The sequence below is a fragment of the Mustela nigripes genome, chromosome 5 (assembly GCF_022355385.1).
Source record: "Mustela nigripes isolate SB6536 chromosome 5, MUSNIG.SB6536, whole genome shotgun sequence".
In the NCBI taxonomy this organism is placed as follows: domain Eukaryota; kingdom Metazoa; phylum Chordata; class Mammalia; order Carnivora; family Mustelidae; genus Mustela; species Mustela nigripes.
Genome location: NC_081561.1, coordinates 82,848,318 through 82,868,137, shown reverse-complemented (window position 1 = coordinate 82,868,137; position 19,820 = coordinate 82,848,318). Strand labels below are relative to the sequence as shown.

General features: G+C 37.5%; 1 long non-coding RNA gene across 2 annotated transcripts in view; it reads left to right on the top strand.

Moving 5' to 3' along the window:
- The window catches only part of LOC132017376 (uncharacterized), a 99,675-nt gene that overhangs the window by 65,277 nt on the left and 14,578 nt on the right, over window positions 1-19,820 (top strand). For both annotated transcript variants that reach the window (XR_009404249.1, XR_009404250.1), the window contains exon 2: window positions 8,898-8,942. This is a non-coding gene — a long non-coding RNA (uncharacterized LOC132017376). The remainder of the gene's footprint in view (window positions 1-8,897; window positions 8,943-19,820) is intronic.

Below are 19,820 nucleotides of genomic sequence, written 5' to 3'. Positions count from 1 at the left end.
ACTGACAGAGATCACAAGTAGGCAGAGAGAGAGGAGGAAGCAGGCTCCCCGTCGAGCAGAAAGCCCAATGTGGGGCTCGATCCCAGGCCCCTGGGATCATGACCTGAGCCAAAGGCAGAGGCTTTAACCCACTGAGCCACCTGGGCGCCCTTCAACCACAAAATATTTTTATTTAAAATAAAATTACTAAGATGCAAATAAGTAACATTATTATGAAGTGATTCAAAATTACAAGTTCTTTTCCAAGGGTTCTGTGTGGTGCAGATTTTCTGCCAAGGTTATGCATTCCATTTTCTGAGATAGGAAACTCATTTCTTTCCTCACTCCACAAATACCTGTTGAGTGCCAACTGGTATTGGGCTAATATTGTGACACAATAGAGGAAGAAATAGGCATTAATCCAATAATCACATATACACATCTATGTAATCACCATTTGTAATCTGTATTATGAGGGAAAAACATAAGGAACCCTGAAAGACCTGATTTTGGCTGAATCATAGGGAAGAAACTTGTGAAGAAGTAACCACTGAATTATGATTTGAAGAATGAATAGGAGACAAGTAGGTAGAAAGCTAGCCATGTCAGTGTGTGTGATGGTCCTGAGGTGGGAAGTAGTATGGTATGTGTGAAAATATGAAAGAAAGCCACTGTGTCCAGGGGACAGAAATTGAGGAAGGAAGTGTCCTTCAGGTAAACTGGCTATTAGAGTCTGAAGTCTAGCTAAGGAAAAATAAACATCTGAGTTATGAATTAGTTCACACGTGTAACTTCCAAAGTTTATTTCTGAGTTGGGATAAATGGTAGCTAATATTTTCTTCTGTTTACCCATTGAATTTAAAATTAGATTTCCATTTAGTGATAAAAATTGAAAGGATTAGGGATAGACTTGGAGGAGTCACAGGGAACTTTCTGGAGCCATGGAAATATTTTATATCTTATTTGGGATGCTTGTTATATAGGTGTGTATGTTTAACAACTCACTGAATTAAATTTTACCTCCATTGGAAAAAACAGATTATGGGCTAATATGAAAAACACATCAGCCTTATTTGTGGTTAAACAAATTAAAATAAAAATAGAATTAAAAAATAAAATCTAGCTAAGGATTGTGATCTTTATTCTAAGGCTGAAGTAACTTCTTAAAGTGTTTTAAACAAAGAGGTGGCAAGACCACATGGACATCTAAACAAATCACTCTTGGTCTGCTGTGAAGGATAAATCAGAGGGGGAGATGACAATGAATGAGGGAAGACCAGCTCAGGGCCTATTCAAATCGCTTGTGGGAGAATTGATAGCAGTAGTGGTGGAGGGAGAGGGAAGTAGGGAGGTCCAAGGGACTTCTAGAAGATAAAATCAAAGGAGAGATCCTAGATTTCTCACCTAGTGAAACTTAGAAGCATGGAGAAAAAACCTAAATTGATGAGGCACCATCTTCTCCCCTATTGAAGAGCAGGTAGCATTTATGTGACATCAGCAAAGGTGGCTGCTGAAGAAATTAGATGAGTAATTGGCCATCACGTGGTAAAAGTTTCACTCAGAAACAGGAAAGCCAAAGTTATGGCAAGATAGCAGCCAAACTAAGGTCGGCAGCAACAGCTGGGAGTTCTCTTGGGAAGGCTTGCTGAATGAAGCAACAAAGCCTGACATTCAATACTTGGTTATATATGGAGTGGCTCATGATTTCCCAGGCAGCTCTGCTCATGCCCCAAAGTAACCCAAGAAAGTGAAATCTGCTAAGTCACCTGACTTACCTTTGGGGCAGTTCCATGTGTTCTCGAAACATCTCTCTTTCTAGGGTGCAACAGGATAGTCAAGGTTCATCATCCTTCCCCCACTAAATGGAAGCTGCTGTTCTAGAAAGATCTTGACACGGGGAGTTAGAAGACCTGGGGCTAAAGGGTGGCTCCAAACTTCTCTAGTGGTGTGCATTTTAGAGGTGGTTTCCATCATAATTAAAATGTGATTGCTAAAATCTATAACCTTGCAGAGCTGCTGTGAAGGTTTTGTATATGACAGGTACTCCACAAATGTTAGTAATAATAATCATAATAATGCTAAATAACTTTTATTATTAAAATATCCTTTCTCTCCCTTCTTCCTTTTATATAATTTTTCTTTTTGATCTTTTTTTTAACTGCCATAGCTTCAGGTATACCCTTATTTGACAAATGTTGCATGCTCATTAGGTATCAGACACCATACAAGGTGATGAAGATAGAGGGGTGAAGATCCACATTGTCTTTATCCTTTAGACCTTATGCTTAAAGAGATGAAGGCTAGGACTACTCTGTGACAGAGACTACCGCCTATTCACCAAAAATTTGAGTCCTTTTTTCCTGGACACATGGTAGATTACTTTCCCAGCCTTTCTTGCTGCTGGGTGTGGCCATGTGACCCATTAATGGAATATAAGCTTCTGTTACTTCTGGACCAAGATTTTTAAGAGGTAGATGTACTTCCTCTACTCTCTTTTCTCATTTTGCTGGTTGTTTGGATGCAGATGATAATAAAGGATTCCAGGAGAAAGGCAAAGCTGAAAGATGGAGGGTCCCTAGATCCCTGATTTACCATGTCTTTTTGTCACCCAGAAAGACTTGCCTTAGACTTCTCCTAAGCAACAATAAAAATAACGTCTATTGTGTTTGAGTCATTAGGAAGTTTTGTGCTTATTTGTTGCAGCAGTTAGCTACTTTACTACATTCCTCTTCAGTTCTCATTTTCCTTCTCTATTATAATCAATGACCTTAATACATTTTTGTTGTTGTTGTTGTCATCAAGAAGTCACTGTATCTCAGAATATCTAAAACAAAACTTATAATCTCACCTCCGAGACATTTTTTTGACCTACCTCTCTCTAATAATGACCTCGTTATAGGCCAATATATATAAGCCTCACACAGAGGAGTCGGCTTGACCCTCTCTTTCCCTTTCTGAGATGCAGTCAGTTACCCATTTCTCTACCTTTTCTTTTATGATCCTTCTAGAATTTGACTTTTCCTTTTCAGCACCTCTTATACCATCAGTATCACTAAGAAAGGTATCTCTTTCAAGAGGTGAAGGGGCTTAAATTCAAGTCATGCATCTTGGCACAATGTTGCATCCGCTTGAAGGGATGGTTTTTTCATAGTTTCCATAAAAGTGTCAAAGGAAGGATTTCCTTTCTACCCTGACACAAGTTCCTTGAGAGTGCCAGAAAGCCCTGTGACTGACACACTAATCAAACCTCTAATGCTTCAAGCTGAGGCGATGGTGAGCATCCACAAGTTTACAACATTCTCATCAGTCTCCCCACTTCCAGTCTATCCTTCAAGCCTTTGCTTTATTAATCTTCCCAAAGTATAGATGTTAAGTATTTCTGCTTACGAAGTTCAGTGGCTATTCCTTATCTAACAGAATGAACTTGCAGTCCGTGTATTCAAAGCCTACCATGATCTAAAATCATCTCCCTTCTCTTATCTCCCTTCTCTAGCCTTCTATTATTCTTTCCCATATTTCTCAATGAAAACAACATTGGCCTTTTGGGAAAGAACATTCCTTGTTATACTATAATGTCCTAAGGATTATGGCACATTCAGCCACACTGAGCCTATCTACTCAATGCCACCAGAGCCCTCCAAAAATTTGACAACAAACATGTCCATACATTTTGGAGATGGGAATAGAACTGTTCTTGGTTGAGAACTTCTATACCACCAACAAAAAACAATATTTATTGAGTGTTTATATCTATTATTCCCTTATTCAACCTATAGGTGTTATTTTTCTGATTTTTTAAATGAAAGAACTGGCTCCAGGAAGTGAAAAGACATAATTAAGAATACATAGCTATTGAGAGAAGGAGAATTGGCTACAAAATGTACACTTACATATTATATCCAAACTGAGCTACTTGGCATCCCTAAAATCCTTTGTTCTACTTTGACTTTCCTCATTCTGTTGATTCTGCCTAGAACATCTCCAGATTTCTTTCTAGATATCCCTTTATTTAATCATGACCTTAGTACCATCCCCTTCGGGAACTTTTCTTTGACCACACTAAACCAGGGATCATTTCTGAGTCACTGTGGTGCTTTCTCCTTTGGTCAGCCAGCTTCACAGTCCATTTTGGACTGTGCATACTGCTTCTCTCCCATGTTGGATCATATACTCCCTGAGGACAGAGCAATATTTGTTTCATTGTTGCTTAAAATATCTAGCATACATGTGCCTTGCATGTGCTAAGCATTCTTGAAAAAAGAAAAGAAAAGAAAAGAGGCCCAGTGATATGACAGAATGGGAAAATCATGGACTTTAGAGTTACTTTCACATCCAGGATATATCACCTGCAGCCATTGGCCTTGCACTTGTAATAGAATCTCCCCAAGCTTCAGTTTACCATCTCTAGAATGATTGACTCCAACTGATTAAAATGAATAGATAAGAATATATAAAATACATAAAATATTGAACACATTATAGGACAAGTGATAGGACAAATGATATTAGAAGTAATAACAAAAACAATTAAATATTAGGCCTTAAAAAATTAACACAAACATTTTTCAATACTGACCTAGACTAGACATTTTCCAGGAAGTCCAGGACTGCATTATCTCTTTCTGACCATGCCTGGGGCTGGTGTTTATTAAATGGTTTTGGCTTGAATGCTCCCTTTTCCCACACTATTGAGGTTGGTTCTGAGCCTGGGAAAGCTTAGGAAGATAGAGAAAGATTTCCCTAATATTCCCTATTAAGCTTCTGTGCAAACCTGGTTCTCGAGACACAGGCAGGGTTGTGAGAAGAAAGGGTATGCTCATTCTGATCCTTTCTCACAGGAATTTCACTAGAGCATTGCACATCTCATTGTAATTCTGCAAAATTGTAATATTAATCCATCTGTCCATCCATCCATCTGACTACTATTTGACATTTTTAAGTTTCACTTATGTACCTATATCATCCCAGGAACTGGGAAATACAGTGAGGAGAAAGACATGTTCCTCATCTCAAGAACATCACAGTTAAAGCGGCAAAGGAGAGATGAACCTAATAAAATGAACACTGTCATCAACTGAAAAAGCATATACAAAATTCAAACTCTCCTTGAATCTTGATTCCTCTGTTAGCATTGAGGACTATTTATACTGTTTAAAATAACTCATAAAACAGCCTGTTTTTTCTAATAATATTAAAGCAAAACAGGACCATTCATTACAAAGGCTAATCCAATTGTGAAGTTAGAGGGAATAGTCCACATGAGGCCACCCTTATTTCTGATATCATTTGCAAGTTTCAGAGATCCTTGAAACTGTTCATAGTTTGATAATTCACCAGAAAAGATCACAGAACTCACTAAAAGCTGTTATTCTCATGGTTATGGCTTATTACAAGGAAAAAATACAGATTAAAATCAGCCAAAGGAAGAGAGACACAGGATAGAGTCCAGGACTGAACCAAACATGGATCTTCCCCATGGGGATAGGAGAGCATTACTTCCCCAACAACAACACTGCGTACTGCCAAATGTAAATCTATCCCCACGATATTGGTGTCCAGAGTTTTTTTTGTCAGGGCTCCATCATGTAAGGATGATTTTGCCCACATGGTTGATTTCAGTCTCCAGTCTCTACAAAGTTCAACTGACACCACATGATCCAAAGCTTTTACTCTGAATGCATTTTTAATGTCTGGTGTGGCCAGCCCCTATTCTAAATTACATTAATACACTATTTAGTGTCACTCAAGGGTGTAGACAAAGACACTTGTGCCAGGCATGATGTTCCCAGGGCCCAAAGATTCCTCTGAGTAACCAATGACAAAGGCCAGACCTCTCTATGGGCAGGGCTGAAGTCTTTACTACAGATCTATTTGCAGTGTTTTTAATGAGAAACACCTCACAATTTATAGTAATTTTAAATTTTTATTGTCTACCCTAATCATCTATCTAAATGGGTTTTGGGAGTTTTGCTCAAAGGTTCAGAATGAAGTTAGTAAGATGAGTTTAGTGGATTATCAGATATATTAATTAAAATGTTATTTGTAAATAGTAAAAACCTGCTGGTTTTGGTTTAAGCAAAAAAAATCAATCAATCAATCAATCAATCCTGGGATTTATTTTGAGGATTAGGGTAGTTCATGAAATTCAAAGCCAAGAAGCTATCCTTTCTTCTCTTCTTCATGTATGTGCTTTTTTCTTCTTCTAGTTTGGAAAAAAATTGGTCACTCCAAGATTCAGGATACACATAATTTAACTTTTGAGTTTTGAGAACCTGATCATTTCTCTCATGGCCTTGATTCCAAATTTCTGCCAGAAAGAATCTGAAACACTCAACTTGGAGGAGTTATTTACCTCTGGCTGATCAGCTATAACCAGTGATATGGGGCCACAAAGCATAAATATGTGGCTAGTTGTCCAGAGAAATATGGCAGGGTAGATATCCTACTATCTGTTGACTATTGAGATCCACATTGACTACAAGGGAAGATCATTCATTAAATGGAATGTGGAGAAAGGTTTATGATAACTTAAAAGAAAGCTAGGTAGACTAATGGTTAAATCTTGAGATTTCAAGAAAGCTGATTATAGTTCTATTTTGTGGAACATTTATAGTACCATGTTATGTTGGACTGTGCATTATGGTGAAAAAGACATGACATTTGGATACAGAGGAACCCCATCTCAGTCTCTTACTAATGTTGAAGTTAATTATCTTTTTGGAGTCTTTGTTAACTTATTTATCAAATAGGGAAATTCCCAACTCATGAGGTTGCAATGAATAACAAATGAGATCATGTATGTGAAAACACTTCCTAAAATGTTAACCACACATTAATTATTATCTTTTGAAAATAATCCAAAGATTTTTCTATTTTGTATATTTGAGAAAATATATACTTTCAATGAGTCTATTGAGTCTTTTGAACTCAGAATTGTTTATGGATCTAGGTGTACAGATTTATCACCCCAAAAAGTATTTCTTAGGGAGCAAGAATTATCCAACCATATCCTCATCAAACCAGATGACTGATTATTTTAACAATGAGGATATGGTGAATTAGTAGTATTGCAACATATTTCAAAAAATTTCTTTAAAATCTCAGAATTCTTTAATTCAATTCAAAAATGTTGAGTGGTCATTATGTGCAAAAATTTTTATTTTTTTTTAAGAAGAAAGAAGCAAATTCATTTAATACCATGATCTGGAAGATTTGTTTACTTCTTTAATACCTTTTTCTGATATGTTATAAATTTTAGGCATAATTGCTTTACCAAACAGTTACTGATTTCTTTAATGAAATGATTCACTTTCCCTGTGTTGCCTGGGTAACAAATGAAACTGCTATAGTTTCTCTCACTGTGGTGTATCTAGCAATTAAAATAAATGACTATAAGCACCAAGTCTACTCATGAGAGGATGTCCTACCTTTCCCAGGGTTCTTCTCCCAATGATAACTCTGAGATCATCCTAGGAAGTTTTAAACTATCCAATAGGCCTGTCCTAGTCACTGTCGTCACAGTGGGAGAACAGGAGAGCTTTGGAGTTGCTCTGAACTGCCACTGAAACACAGATATATTGGTCTATAAGGTGCTATCTTCATTACTTACTGAGGAAAAAAATTCCTCAGTGGTGATAGTCACCACTACATGACTATCCCACTCATGGTTTCTCTAGATATGAGGGAAATAAAGAAAATCTGGTTCTCCTATGCTACCCTCACCTGTCCTAGCTGCATGCTCACATAGCTTGGCTCAGGCCAAGCACACTGGTCTGAAGGCTTTCCAGCTTCAGTAACAAGCTGTGTCATTTCTCTCTGAAACCTTCACATCCCAGCACCGGAATGTGTGACACTCAGTGCAGAGGAGAAACTCCATCTTGTCACAGAGATAGAGAAGACACTTCATTTATTAGAGACAGTTTGGAAGACAAATATTTAATATTATGCCCTATGGTTTAAAGCTAAAATAACTCTCCCATCTCATTTACAACTAACCAAGTCTGTGCTATACTATTCCTCTTTATTATTACTCATATCCTTATTTTCTCTTTGTAACTGTGATCACACAATGCTTGGGACAGCTTGGTTACATAAAGAAGATAACAAATTCGATGAAGAAACTCAGAAACGGAAAGCTGACAAACAGAATAAACAAGTTTATCATATTTCCAAAGGGAGAACATGACGAGTTTGCCAAGGGGACTGCAGAATTTACTAACTTCAGGCTATGTGAGTGTGTAAAATAGTTTCTAGGAATTTCGGTCACTTCCTCACATAACACTGCTAAGTTACAGAGGGATCAGACAAATAAACACAACATTGACAAATAACTCCAAACACATTTATGGGCCATTGGTGTTATCCACCATCTTTGATTGTCCCTCACTTCAATGTATTCTTTATTTCCTAATAGAAGAATATCATGTATGTTTATTATTTAAATCAGGCAGATTTCCTCTGAAGACTACATTTTCACATGTCTTCATTGATACAATGAATAATGGTTTATTTCAAAGCTGCCAAAACAAAGCACAAGTAAAAAATCATAAAAAAGGTATTAATCATATTAATCATATTACCCTCTATGTCTTAGACTTATTTGGATTAAGGGTTCTCTGTGTAAAAACTTACTTTGATTTTAAGTTTGGTGCAGTTACTGATGCATTACAACTCTTTAGCAGCCCTGAAAGACTGATAAAACAATACCAGGGCTTAATTTGCTTTTTCTGGAATTCTTTAAATTTTAAGTGCATCTCCTTTTCAACCTGGATGTCAATAGTTTGGGAATCAAGTTGTGGCAATGCCTCATTAGTGAAACTTCTCTAATAAATGTGAAATTAAAAATAAGAAAAACACAAATTTAAACTACAAAATTAAAGCGAAGAGATTGTTTTATTGTCTTTACTTCATATCTCTAGGCCTTTCCACCCAGAAAGAGAAGGACATTCCCCGGGGCCAATAAGGTAAGGTATTTGGTTTGTACATCTCTGCCTTGAATGTATCAACCACAGTTCTCCTCTGATAGGATTTTACACTCATTATTCATATTATCCATATAAATAGGATAGGAAGGTAGGTAGAAGTAAGTTCTTTATGCATATGGTAAAATAAGTAAATTGAGGCCTATGTTTACACAAAGTTCACCTTAGTTTTGAAGAGCAATTTAATAGATTTCTTTAACCATCATGCTTTGGGGGAAGTAGACAGCCTGTGTCCAAGATTAGTCATGAGCAATGGAAGGAAGAAGGGAAAGTGATCTTAATGAAGACTTCTGCCTTTCCCTGGTGTATATTCTGTCTTCAGCTCTGAGAAAACAAATTTATATCATCTCTTCTGTCATCAAACTTTCAACTCCACCTTCCCATTCTTTGCTATCAGCTGGTGACCTCACTTATTATTTCCCTGAGAAAACAGAGGCATTCAGAAGAGAATGACCTCATCTCCCATCACTAAATTGACCAACCTTTACATATGCTTGCATGTCACCTTCCCTCCTGTTACAGTGATGAGCTCCATGCTCCTATAAGTCCTCTTGTTCCATTCCTTCCCCAGAAACTGTCATCTCCTCTCTCTTACATCATTATTTTATCTTTCTCTAGTAGATTATTCCCATGGGCTTCAAGTGTAATAGCTCCTGTCTTAAATAAAAACGAATCCTCCCCTGACCCTACACACAACTCCAACCTTTTTGTTGTTGTTGTTGTTGTTGTTGTTCTTAAAAAAAAAAAATCCTGGGATGACTCATGTATACTCAATATATTTTAATATTTTGAACCCACTTTAATCAGATTTTTACCACCATTATCTCACAGAAACTGTACTTGTCAATGGAACCACTGGCTTCCAACTTGCCAAGCCACTGGTCAGTTCTCTGCACTATCCTCTACCCTTGTCTTGGTTGTGCACTCAGCAGTATGTGGCACTGTTGATGGCTCTGTCCTTGGAACACTTTTTCCCTTCAGTACCTGTGACATTGCTTTCTTGATATTTGTAACTTCACTACTCCTTCCACTATATCAGCTCTTCTTCCCTAACTTGATCTCTAAAGGTTGGCTCATCTTAGGTTGTAGACGTCACCCTCTTTCTTCTTTTTCTCCTCCTCCCCCTCCTCCTCTTCCTTCTTCTTCTCCTTCTCCTTCATCTTCTTCCTCTTCTTTTCTTTTCTTTCTTTCTTTCTTCCTTCTTCTTCTTCTTCCTTTTTTGGGAGAAAGAAGACATGCATGGGGGATTGAGGGATCAGAGAGGAGGGAGAGGGAGAGAGAGAATCTTTTTTTTTTCTTAAGATTTTATTTATTTATTTGACAGAGATCACAAGTAGGCAGAGAGGCAGGCAGAGAGAGAGAGAGAGAGGAGGAAGCAGGCTCCCCACTGAGCAGAGAACCTGACGCGGGGCTCGATTCCAGGACCCTGGGATCACGACCCGAGCAGAAGGCAGAGGGCTTAAACCACTGAGCCACCCAGGCGTCCCGAGAGAGAGAATCTTAAGCAGACTCCATGCCCAGCATAACCCTGACTCGGGGCTGGATCTCATGACCTTGAGATCTTGACCTGAGTTGAAATTAAGAATTGGCCCCGAGCCACACAGGTGCTCCTCCATTTGCCTTTATTTACACACCTTTCCTAATGAATGATCTTCTGTGTGATCATTTACAATACCTCGGTTTGCTCAACTTTATATTCTTCAGCTACAACCTTCTTCCTGATAGTCTGATGTTTGTATGTAAACTGGTTATTTTAAATTTTCCACTTGGATGTCTAATAGACATCTCCAGTATAATATGTCCAAAGTAGAATTCTTTTTATTCCCACCCAAACAGAATACTTCCAATTTCTCCAACTGAATAAGTGGTATTATATTTTGCTTAAGTCCTCAAGCCAGGAATCATAGTAGATTTCTCTCTTTTCTCCATACTCCACATGCAATCCACCTTCATCTGCCTTGCAATGTATCTTGAATCTGACCACTTTCCTTTGTTGTCACTGCTTCCACCTTTTTTAGAAAAATTGACTGTCATTTTATATCTGGACTCCAATCATGACCTCCTAACCAGACTTCTTATTTTCCTCTGTAGTATCCTTATCACCAATTTTTCACTGGTTCCCATTCAGAAATCTATTTCTCTATATTATCAGACCCTTGAAAAACTATCCTACCACTTTCTCCTTGGTTCTTTCCACTTAAGCCATGTTTGCCTTCTTGACGTTATTCAAACCATCAGTGCTCCTTCCTGCCCTTGAGTATTTGGAGAACTATTCCCTCAGTGTAGAATGCTGTTCTCTCTCTCTCCTTCACATAATTCAGGTCTCTGCTCAGACACTACCTTTTCAAAGAGAACTTCCCTGATTGCATGACTAAAAATGTCATCATCCTTCTCACCTGCTGTTCTCTTTCCCCATGCCCATTTTATTTTTTTCATAGCCCTTATCACATTTGACTTTGCTACTTAGTAATTTTGGTTGTTATTTTTCTGTCTTTGTCCATAAAACGTCCATTCATTGTTCTGTTTGCTGCATTCTCTTTTTCTTAAAACAAATTCTTCTTTGGGTATCTGGGACACCACTCTTTTGGTATTTCTGAGCTCTTCCCCAGCCTGATTTCAGACATCCTACTGCATAATGCCAACAAAATGGTACTGGACTAAGGAATGGGAAGATGCTAGGCTGGAAGGATTGGAGGATTATTTGAGCTGCTCAGGGAAATCAGAGTGGCTATCAGCAAATCTCAAGGTATGGAGGGCTAAGCTAGGGCCAAAGTAAGGTCAGATTTGCAGCTGGGAGTTCTCCCAAGAGAAACAACAAAATTGGATATTCAGTGATGGTTTTAAAGTGGAGTGACTCAAGTTTTCCCAGCTCTGTTCTGGAGCAATCCTTCCTGATCTTAAAGGCTACATGCTCTAGGAGTACATAAGGTTCTCAGATGAAGCCAATTACTTTTATTTTCCTATATATCTTTTTTGTCATCTTCTCTCCCTCTGTTATCTGTCCTTTCACTTTGTAAGGCTTAATTTTAGTAAATAAGAGCAGTAATGCATCATAGAATAGAATATGTATGACAAACTTTTAATGCAAGAACCCAGGAACAAAATGATGAGTAAAAATAGACTTTCCTGGATCTCACAGACTAGTGCAAGAGATAAAATGTAATCTCATATGTGCATACACACACACACACACACACACACACATGGATACGAGTTATGGAAAGAAAGAATGACTATACAATAAAATCATTCAATAACCTGGATATCTGTGATAGTTTCCCAAGAGCTCATACTGGAAGATTGAGTAAAAGCTAATAACTAATTTGCGTCACATTGCTCTCCATTTATAAGTTGGTACTCCTGTCTGTGCAGAACCAGAAGTTGAGGTATTTCCCCTTCAAGTTATTTCTTAATATTTACCAATAGAGTTGGCAACTGTGGATCTAAGGTCAAGTCCGGCCAAGTAGCAGATGAAGGACTGGGAAGGGTGGAGTCTCTAGAGTTTGTAAGTTATCAAATTGATAAAAATGTTTAAAAGTTTAAGTTCCAGTTTCTATGGAGACAAAATGCCATATTAGAAGTTATATTTTGTGTTTTGTAGCCTGAGGCCATTTATTCTCCAGAGAAGACCCAGGGAAAAAAGTGTCATATAACACCTTCCTGGTACTATGGCAGACATCACTATTTATAGTCTTGTTTCTTTCTGAGCCACCCTGGCTCAGAATCCTTTTCAAGAATGTCTTCTGGGAATCTTCCTCCAACCAGTTGCTATTGACATGAAAGATAAATTCTATTTACTAATGTGACTCTGGGTGGTATATATGCCAGTAGTAGTATTTATTAATAAACTCAGTGTCTGGATGTATCATGTTTTGGTGAAGTTATGGTGTCCCAACAACCAGATCCTGAGACTCAATGATAAAAAAAGAGATTTGACATCCTAGAGCAATAATTTTTAAACTTCAAAAGAACATCTTATACTTTTTTTTCTAATAAAAAATTTTAGAAGTGGTATTGAATCATAACTGTAACATACAAACCATATAACACAGGAATTAGCGGGTTTGCAGCTAAATATGAAGCCCCAAACACTTTTTTCCCTATAGAAAATGCTGAGGCATTCTATGGAATTCTACTTCTCATGATAAACATTCTGAAAACCACTGTCTCTGAGGTTTGTCTTCTCATGATTTTTTAATCATAATTCATAGTTCTGGAGCTCATGAATTATAGGATTCAAGCTAAACTGTCAGTCTTAAGCTAGGGTCTTCAAAGATTTCAAGGATGGCTTTGATCTGAAATGTCCTCATGTCTCACATCTTGGTCAATAAAGCCATTTAGCCACAAATCAATCAAGATGAAGATATAACAGTTTGGATCATGGACATTCTTTAAAAATCTAATAAAATCTATTGAACTTCCTTTTAAAAATGTATACACAAATACAGATACAGATCCAAGTCCAAGGAGTCTATGGACTTTCAGAAGCCCCATGCAAGAAAGTCCTGACTTAAAGATAGAGTCTGGGAGATTGAGTTCACTGGGCATCTACAGAAAAGGGGGGTTTAGCTTAGATGCAATCAGGAGTATTAGACCAGACCAAGAATTCTTCATATAATAATATTAAAAATTTCTCATCTTTTAAAGGACCAGTGCTTATCAGGGAAGGTCCTGAAATGTTCTTAATGTCCAAAATATAAATAGGAATTTGTCTTTAGTGTTGCTCCCTCTCTTCTCTGCAGTCATCCCCATTAAAAGTTATTCTTAAAGGAACTCAGAAAATATACAATGAGATGACGATAAGAAATTGCAATTCTGCTTGGTAATTGAGCTTGTATTAGATTCAAAGGCAAAGTTGGATCAACAAGAACATGGCCCCACTCACCTGTTCATAAATGCTATCCTGTGCTGGTCCACCAGGAGAACTTTATCCCAGTGAGATGAGATGGCATCCTCTAAGACTGAGCTCCGGCTTCTTCTTCTTCTTCTTTTTTTCCTTCTAATTTTTATTTATTTTCTTTTTAATTTCTTTTCAGTGATACAGAATGCATTGTGTATGCACCATACCCAGGGCTCCATGCAATACATGCCCTCCATAATAACCACCACCAGGCTCACACAATTTCCCACCCACCTCCCCTTTAAAACCCTCAGTTTGTTTCTCAGAGTCCCCAGTCTCTCATGGTTCATTTTCCTTTCCGATTTCCCCCAACTCCCTTCTCCTCTCCATCTTTCCATGTCCTCCGTGTTATTCCTTATGCTTCACAAGTAAGCAAAACCATATGATAATTGACTCTCTCTGCTTCATTCAGCATACTCTCTTCCAGTCCCGTCCATGTTGATACAAAAGTTGGGTATTCATCCTTTATGATGGAGGCATAATACTCCATAGTGTATATGGACCACATCTTCTTTATCCATTCGTCCATTGAAGGGCATCTTGGTTCTTTACACAGTTTGGTGACTATGGCCATTGCTGCTAATGGACACTGGGGTACAGATGGCCCTTCTTTTCACTATATCTGTATCTTTGGGGGTAAATACCCAGTAGTGCTATTGCAGGGTCATAGAGTAGCTCTATTTTTAATTTCTTAAGGAATTTCCACACTGTTTTCCAAAGTGGCTGTACCAACTTGCATTCCTACCAACAGTGTAAGAGGGTTCCCCTTTCTGCAAATCCTATCCAACACATGTTGTTTATTGTCTTGTTAATTTTGGCCATTCTAACTGGTGTGGTATCTCAATGTGTTTTTTTTTTTTTATTTCTTATTTTTTTATAAACATATATTTTTATCCCCAGGGGAACAGGTCTGTGAATCACCAGGTTTACACACTTCACAGCACTCACCAAAGCACACACCCTCCCCAATGTCCATAATCCCACCCCCTTCTCCCAACCCCCCTCCCCCCAGCAACCCTCAGTTTGTTTTGTGAGATTAAGAGTCACTTATGGTTTGTCTCCCTCCCAATTCCATCTTGTTTCATTGATTCTCTTCTACCCACTTAAGCCCCCATGTTGCATCACCACTTCCTCATATCAGGGAGATCATATGATAGTTGTCTTTCTCTGCTTGACTTATTTCGCTAAGTCAATGCGGTTTTGATTTGAATCTCCATCCACTGAAAGTGAAGGGATGGAGAAGCATCTTTTATGCCAATGGGTCTCAAAAGAAGGCTGGGGTAGCAAACTCTGGCCTCTTGAGAGTTGCTAAATTCTTCAGGATTTGAACACTTTTCTATGCTTTTATCACCAAGGGCTAGTTTTGTAACCTACTAGAAAGATCATGAGTTGTGAAACCACCCAAAATTGAACACCTGTGCTTTTAAGTTCTGATTCTCTTTGATGGGAGTAGTCTTGACCCTCTTCTTCTATCCAGAGAGTAGTCATGAGTTACTTCATCTAGTAATGCCAGTGTTGGTCAAATAGCCTGCATTAGTCAGTAATTGGCTGATGGGTTCTTTGAGAGGTTGGATCAGGAACTCCAGTTGCGGTTTGGTGAATAAACTTAGGGGCACGATCAAGAGATCCCCAAAGGAATAAGAGTGGTCAAAAGAGAGAGACAGGTTATTGCTAATAAGGAACCAATAATAGAAATAAAGGTGCTCCTTCCCTACATAAATAGTCCCTTATGGAGAAACTTAGAGATGAATGGCATGTCAAGGAGACAGGGAGGAACTTCCCCAGACATGGAATCGTGGTAAAATACTGGTAAAGCCATGTAAGCCATGAAGTAAAGGCTGAGATATGGTCCAAAAAAAAATTTTTTTTTTTGCTGATGCCTATTGTTGGTCAGCAGAGTGCCTCAGCACAGTTTGCTTCAGCATCAGATTGTTTTGCTCAACCAACTGGCTTAGCATTTCCAGAGAACTTCTTGGCTATCTCTGCACCTGGTTTTAAATGGACCATTTCTTGGCAGACTCAGGTTCCCCACTGACACCATAGCACTTGAGACTTTTGGGAATCAACTTGAAGAGAAGATTGGAGCCCCCTAGAGAAAGAAACCCTTGGACATATACCCAAGGAGTTAAATAACAGAAGCAAGAGAGAAAACTGGAAGTTACTGTAACTTCATTTACAGCAGTTAAAAGGCTTTAGGTATCAAAGGAAGAAAAAAAAGGGGGAGAATGTAAATTTGAAGTTAGAAGACCAGAGAATAAAAATCTACAATTTGAAGGGTTAGTAAGATGCTTATTATGTACAGTTCTTCAAATTGCGATATACAAAATGCAGTAAAGAAAAAGTTAACCATTTTTTAACCTTAACTTTTTAGTAAAATCATGTTTCCACTGAGAAAACATATTTAGTGGGAAAGAGGTCATGTCTGTGTCAGTTATGGAAAATTTTATTTGCTTGGAACAAAACACCCCAAGGTACCACTCTCTACCCTGTGGCAACTTGCCTTAATTTTATAGCAATCTGCCCTTAAGGAAGTCAACCTGGGAATGGTGCTTTTCAACTTTCAAATATTCATGCACTCTTTGTTAAATGAACATCTGCTGCCCTCAGGACTGCCTGTAAAATCACTGGGAGCCTAGTACAAAATGAAAATGTCAGGCCCCTTGTTCAAAAAACAATAAAAAAAAATGTTTTCCTTTTTTCCCAAGATGTTTCAACATGCCTTGGTTTCTTTGTTATTTAACACCAACCTATCTGGGCAAAAGTGGATCTTCACTGGCACAAGAGGAAGTCCTACCCTTCCTAACTCATGCTTAGCCCTCCACTTTAGGACAAGACAGGCTACATTTGCTGGGCAGGATTGGGGGAAGTGTGAGGGTAGGGTGTTAGGTAGCTAACAATCTCTCCTGGGGAGGGAGAAGGGAGAGGCAGCAGGAGGAGGCTCCAAGTTTCTGGTTCACTCTCCATTCTTCTATTGTACTTCATTTACAAAACACAAATTCAAAGATAAAATTACTAAGTACTTAAAGGTGGCAATTGCGGATCCTTGAGCCCTAGTGCTGGAGGGGACAGAGTGAGTTCCTTATGAGTCAAAGTTGTGGGGCTCCACTAGTCCAATTCTTACAGAGCTGTCCCCTGCCCCCAAGCCATCCTAAATTCGGAGATATTCTTCTTAGTTGAAAATTGCTTTGTCATAAGGCAGTGTAATGTGTTGCTAATGGGTTGGTAATCAAAACCATCTCAGGAACTCCTCACAAATAAAGATTCCTGGGTCACAGTGCAGAGATTTCTCCTGGTTTGTATATTCATTCCTTCACATATTTATTGACACCTACTGGGTCCCAGGCCTTGTGGTAGGTGTTATGAACAAGATGGAGAAGACAATAGTCAACATCTCTGTCATCATCCCTTCATGATGCATAGGGAGAGATTGAATTTACAGAAGTAATAAAAATCTAACTACAGATTATAAAAAGGGAGAAGGAAATGAACTAAGGAGAATCCTGAAGAGGGTTCCTAGAGGGGAAGACAGATGGTACTCCAAGGCTGAGTGGGTCATTCCAGAATATTTATTTCTAAGAACTTTCTCAGCCAATTCTAACTACTAATCAGGTTTGGATTTAACTAAAAGTCCAATCGCTGCCTATCCTCACCATGCTAGAGGAACTTGGCAAATCTGCTTCTATATAGAAGACAAAATGAAATCACAGAATAATCTTATAATAATGAATATAGTTTTCCATATCACAAATTCTATCTTATCTTTTAGCTACGAATCTGCAAATCTATTAATCTTCCAAATACAGTGATGTCATATTTCATAAGCACCCAACAAGTACATTATGGGCCCAGGCAAGGTTGTAGTGTGTGACAGAAACATTACCCAAAAAAACATATCTCTTAATTCCCAGTCTGTAACAGACCACAGATGTCATCACATGTTTCCAACACTTAATACTGAACAAGAAACATCCTTATTTCCTTCATAGAATTACTTAAATCTGTCACAAGGTAATTAATGGATGCTGTGGCAAATCAGTCAAGTTGATAATAGTGATTTTTTTTTAATACAAAAAGTTGTGGGAGACAGTGTAGTTTTTCAAAATGCATAACTATACCTCAAATGCATGCCTCAATTGGTCCCTTCTTCTGTTTTATTATTTTTCTTATTAGAGTTTCACAACTATACCAGAACATGGGTAATCACACCTCAAAGTCAGCTGGGAGCCTGCTTCTCCCTCTGCCTGCCCACCTACTCTGCCTCTCTCTCTCATATGAGCTTCCTCTCTCTCTCTCTCTGATAAATAAATAAGAATCTTAAAAAAAGAGAGACACCTAACATACCAGTACACAAAAAGGTCAAAAGTAAAAAAAAAAAAAAAAAAAAAAAAAGGAAAAGATATACTAAACCAATATCTGCCAAAATAATCAAAGAGTAGATAGAGAGATAGATGATAGGCCAGTCAAATAGACTTTGAGGTGAAAGTTACCAGTCATAAAGAGGACTGCTACAAGATGATAAAAATTTAATTGATCAATTGTAACCTGTATAGACTTTGTAGCATGGCTTCAAAATGCGTAAGGTCCTAATGGAACAATCCACAATAAGAGTATAATAGGTATAACCTTCTCTTAGTAGCTGATGAATCAAGCAGCAATTTTTTATTAGTATATGAAAATTTGGATAATGTTATTAACAAACTTGACATGAAAGATAAATAACCCTAAATGAGAGATTACATCTCAGTTTCGATCATATGAGGAGCAGTTGTCAAAACACCCCACCCTCAGACAGAATTTCATAGAATTTTTATCATCTAGACCATTTTACAGTAAGTTAAACATCTATAATAGAGATGTAGAAAAAACTAATACCTTTGAAAATTAATTTTAAACAGGCTTTCTAAATAATTGATAGTTAAAAAATGAATAATAGTAAATACACATCCACATTGCAAGATCTAACTGAAGCATATTTTATAGTGAATTTATGGTTCCAAATGCTTATACTAGAAAAGAAGAAAGCTGAAAATAAATGAGCTAAGCAGCTTAGAAGTTAGAAGAACAACAAAATAAACACAAAGAAAGTAGAAGGAAGGAAACTATAAAGATAAGAGTGAAAATTAATCAAATGGAAAACAAATATACAGTAGAGAGAATCAGCTAAGGCAAAAGGTCAGTTTTGGAAAAAAATGAATAGACATTTTTAGGCTCCAAGAAAAGATGAAACAGTACAAATAAACACCATTAGAAATAAAAAAGAAGACAACTATAGTACTGCAAAGACTAAGAAGATAAAATTGTAGAATAATACTTTCCAAAATATGCAAAAACAGCTCAAAAAACTTAGAAAAACTACAACTTAACTACCAATTCAAGAAGAAATAAAATGTGTTTATCTGTTAAATAAATTTAATCGAAGTTAGAAATGTATTCACATAAAAGCCAATTCCAGATTGTTTTAGAGCTAATTTAATTCAAAGAGTTAAGAAATGCAATTTTATTTTTACTCCAGTGTTTCTGGAGAATCAAAAAGAGGAATACACGATCCTCAACTGTCTTTATTATTTTTTTTTTTTTTGGTGAAAATGGTATAACTTCATTACTTAAAATAGATAAGGAAATGAAATGAAAAATCACAGGCTAATCTCACTTCTGATCATAGATACAAAATATGAAACAAAAAATTACCAAGCTAAATAAAAAATTAGGTCAAGTTTGAGCTGCGTTGTTGTGGGAATAAAAGGATTATTGGACATTAAAACTACTCATATTAAGAGATGAAAGGAGGACACCTTCTCAAAAGATGCATAAGTTTTAAAATATTTAACACTTCCCATGACAAGGATGTAGAAAACTTCTGAATACATTGGTTAGGAAGGTGTCCCAGAGTGGGTTCCCCTACCAGCAGACACAGAGAGAGAGGTTCCAGAGAAGAGTATTTGGGTAATGATCCCAGGAAA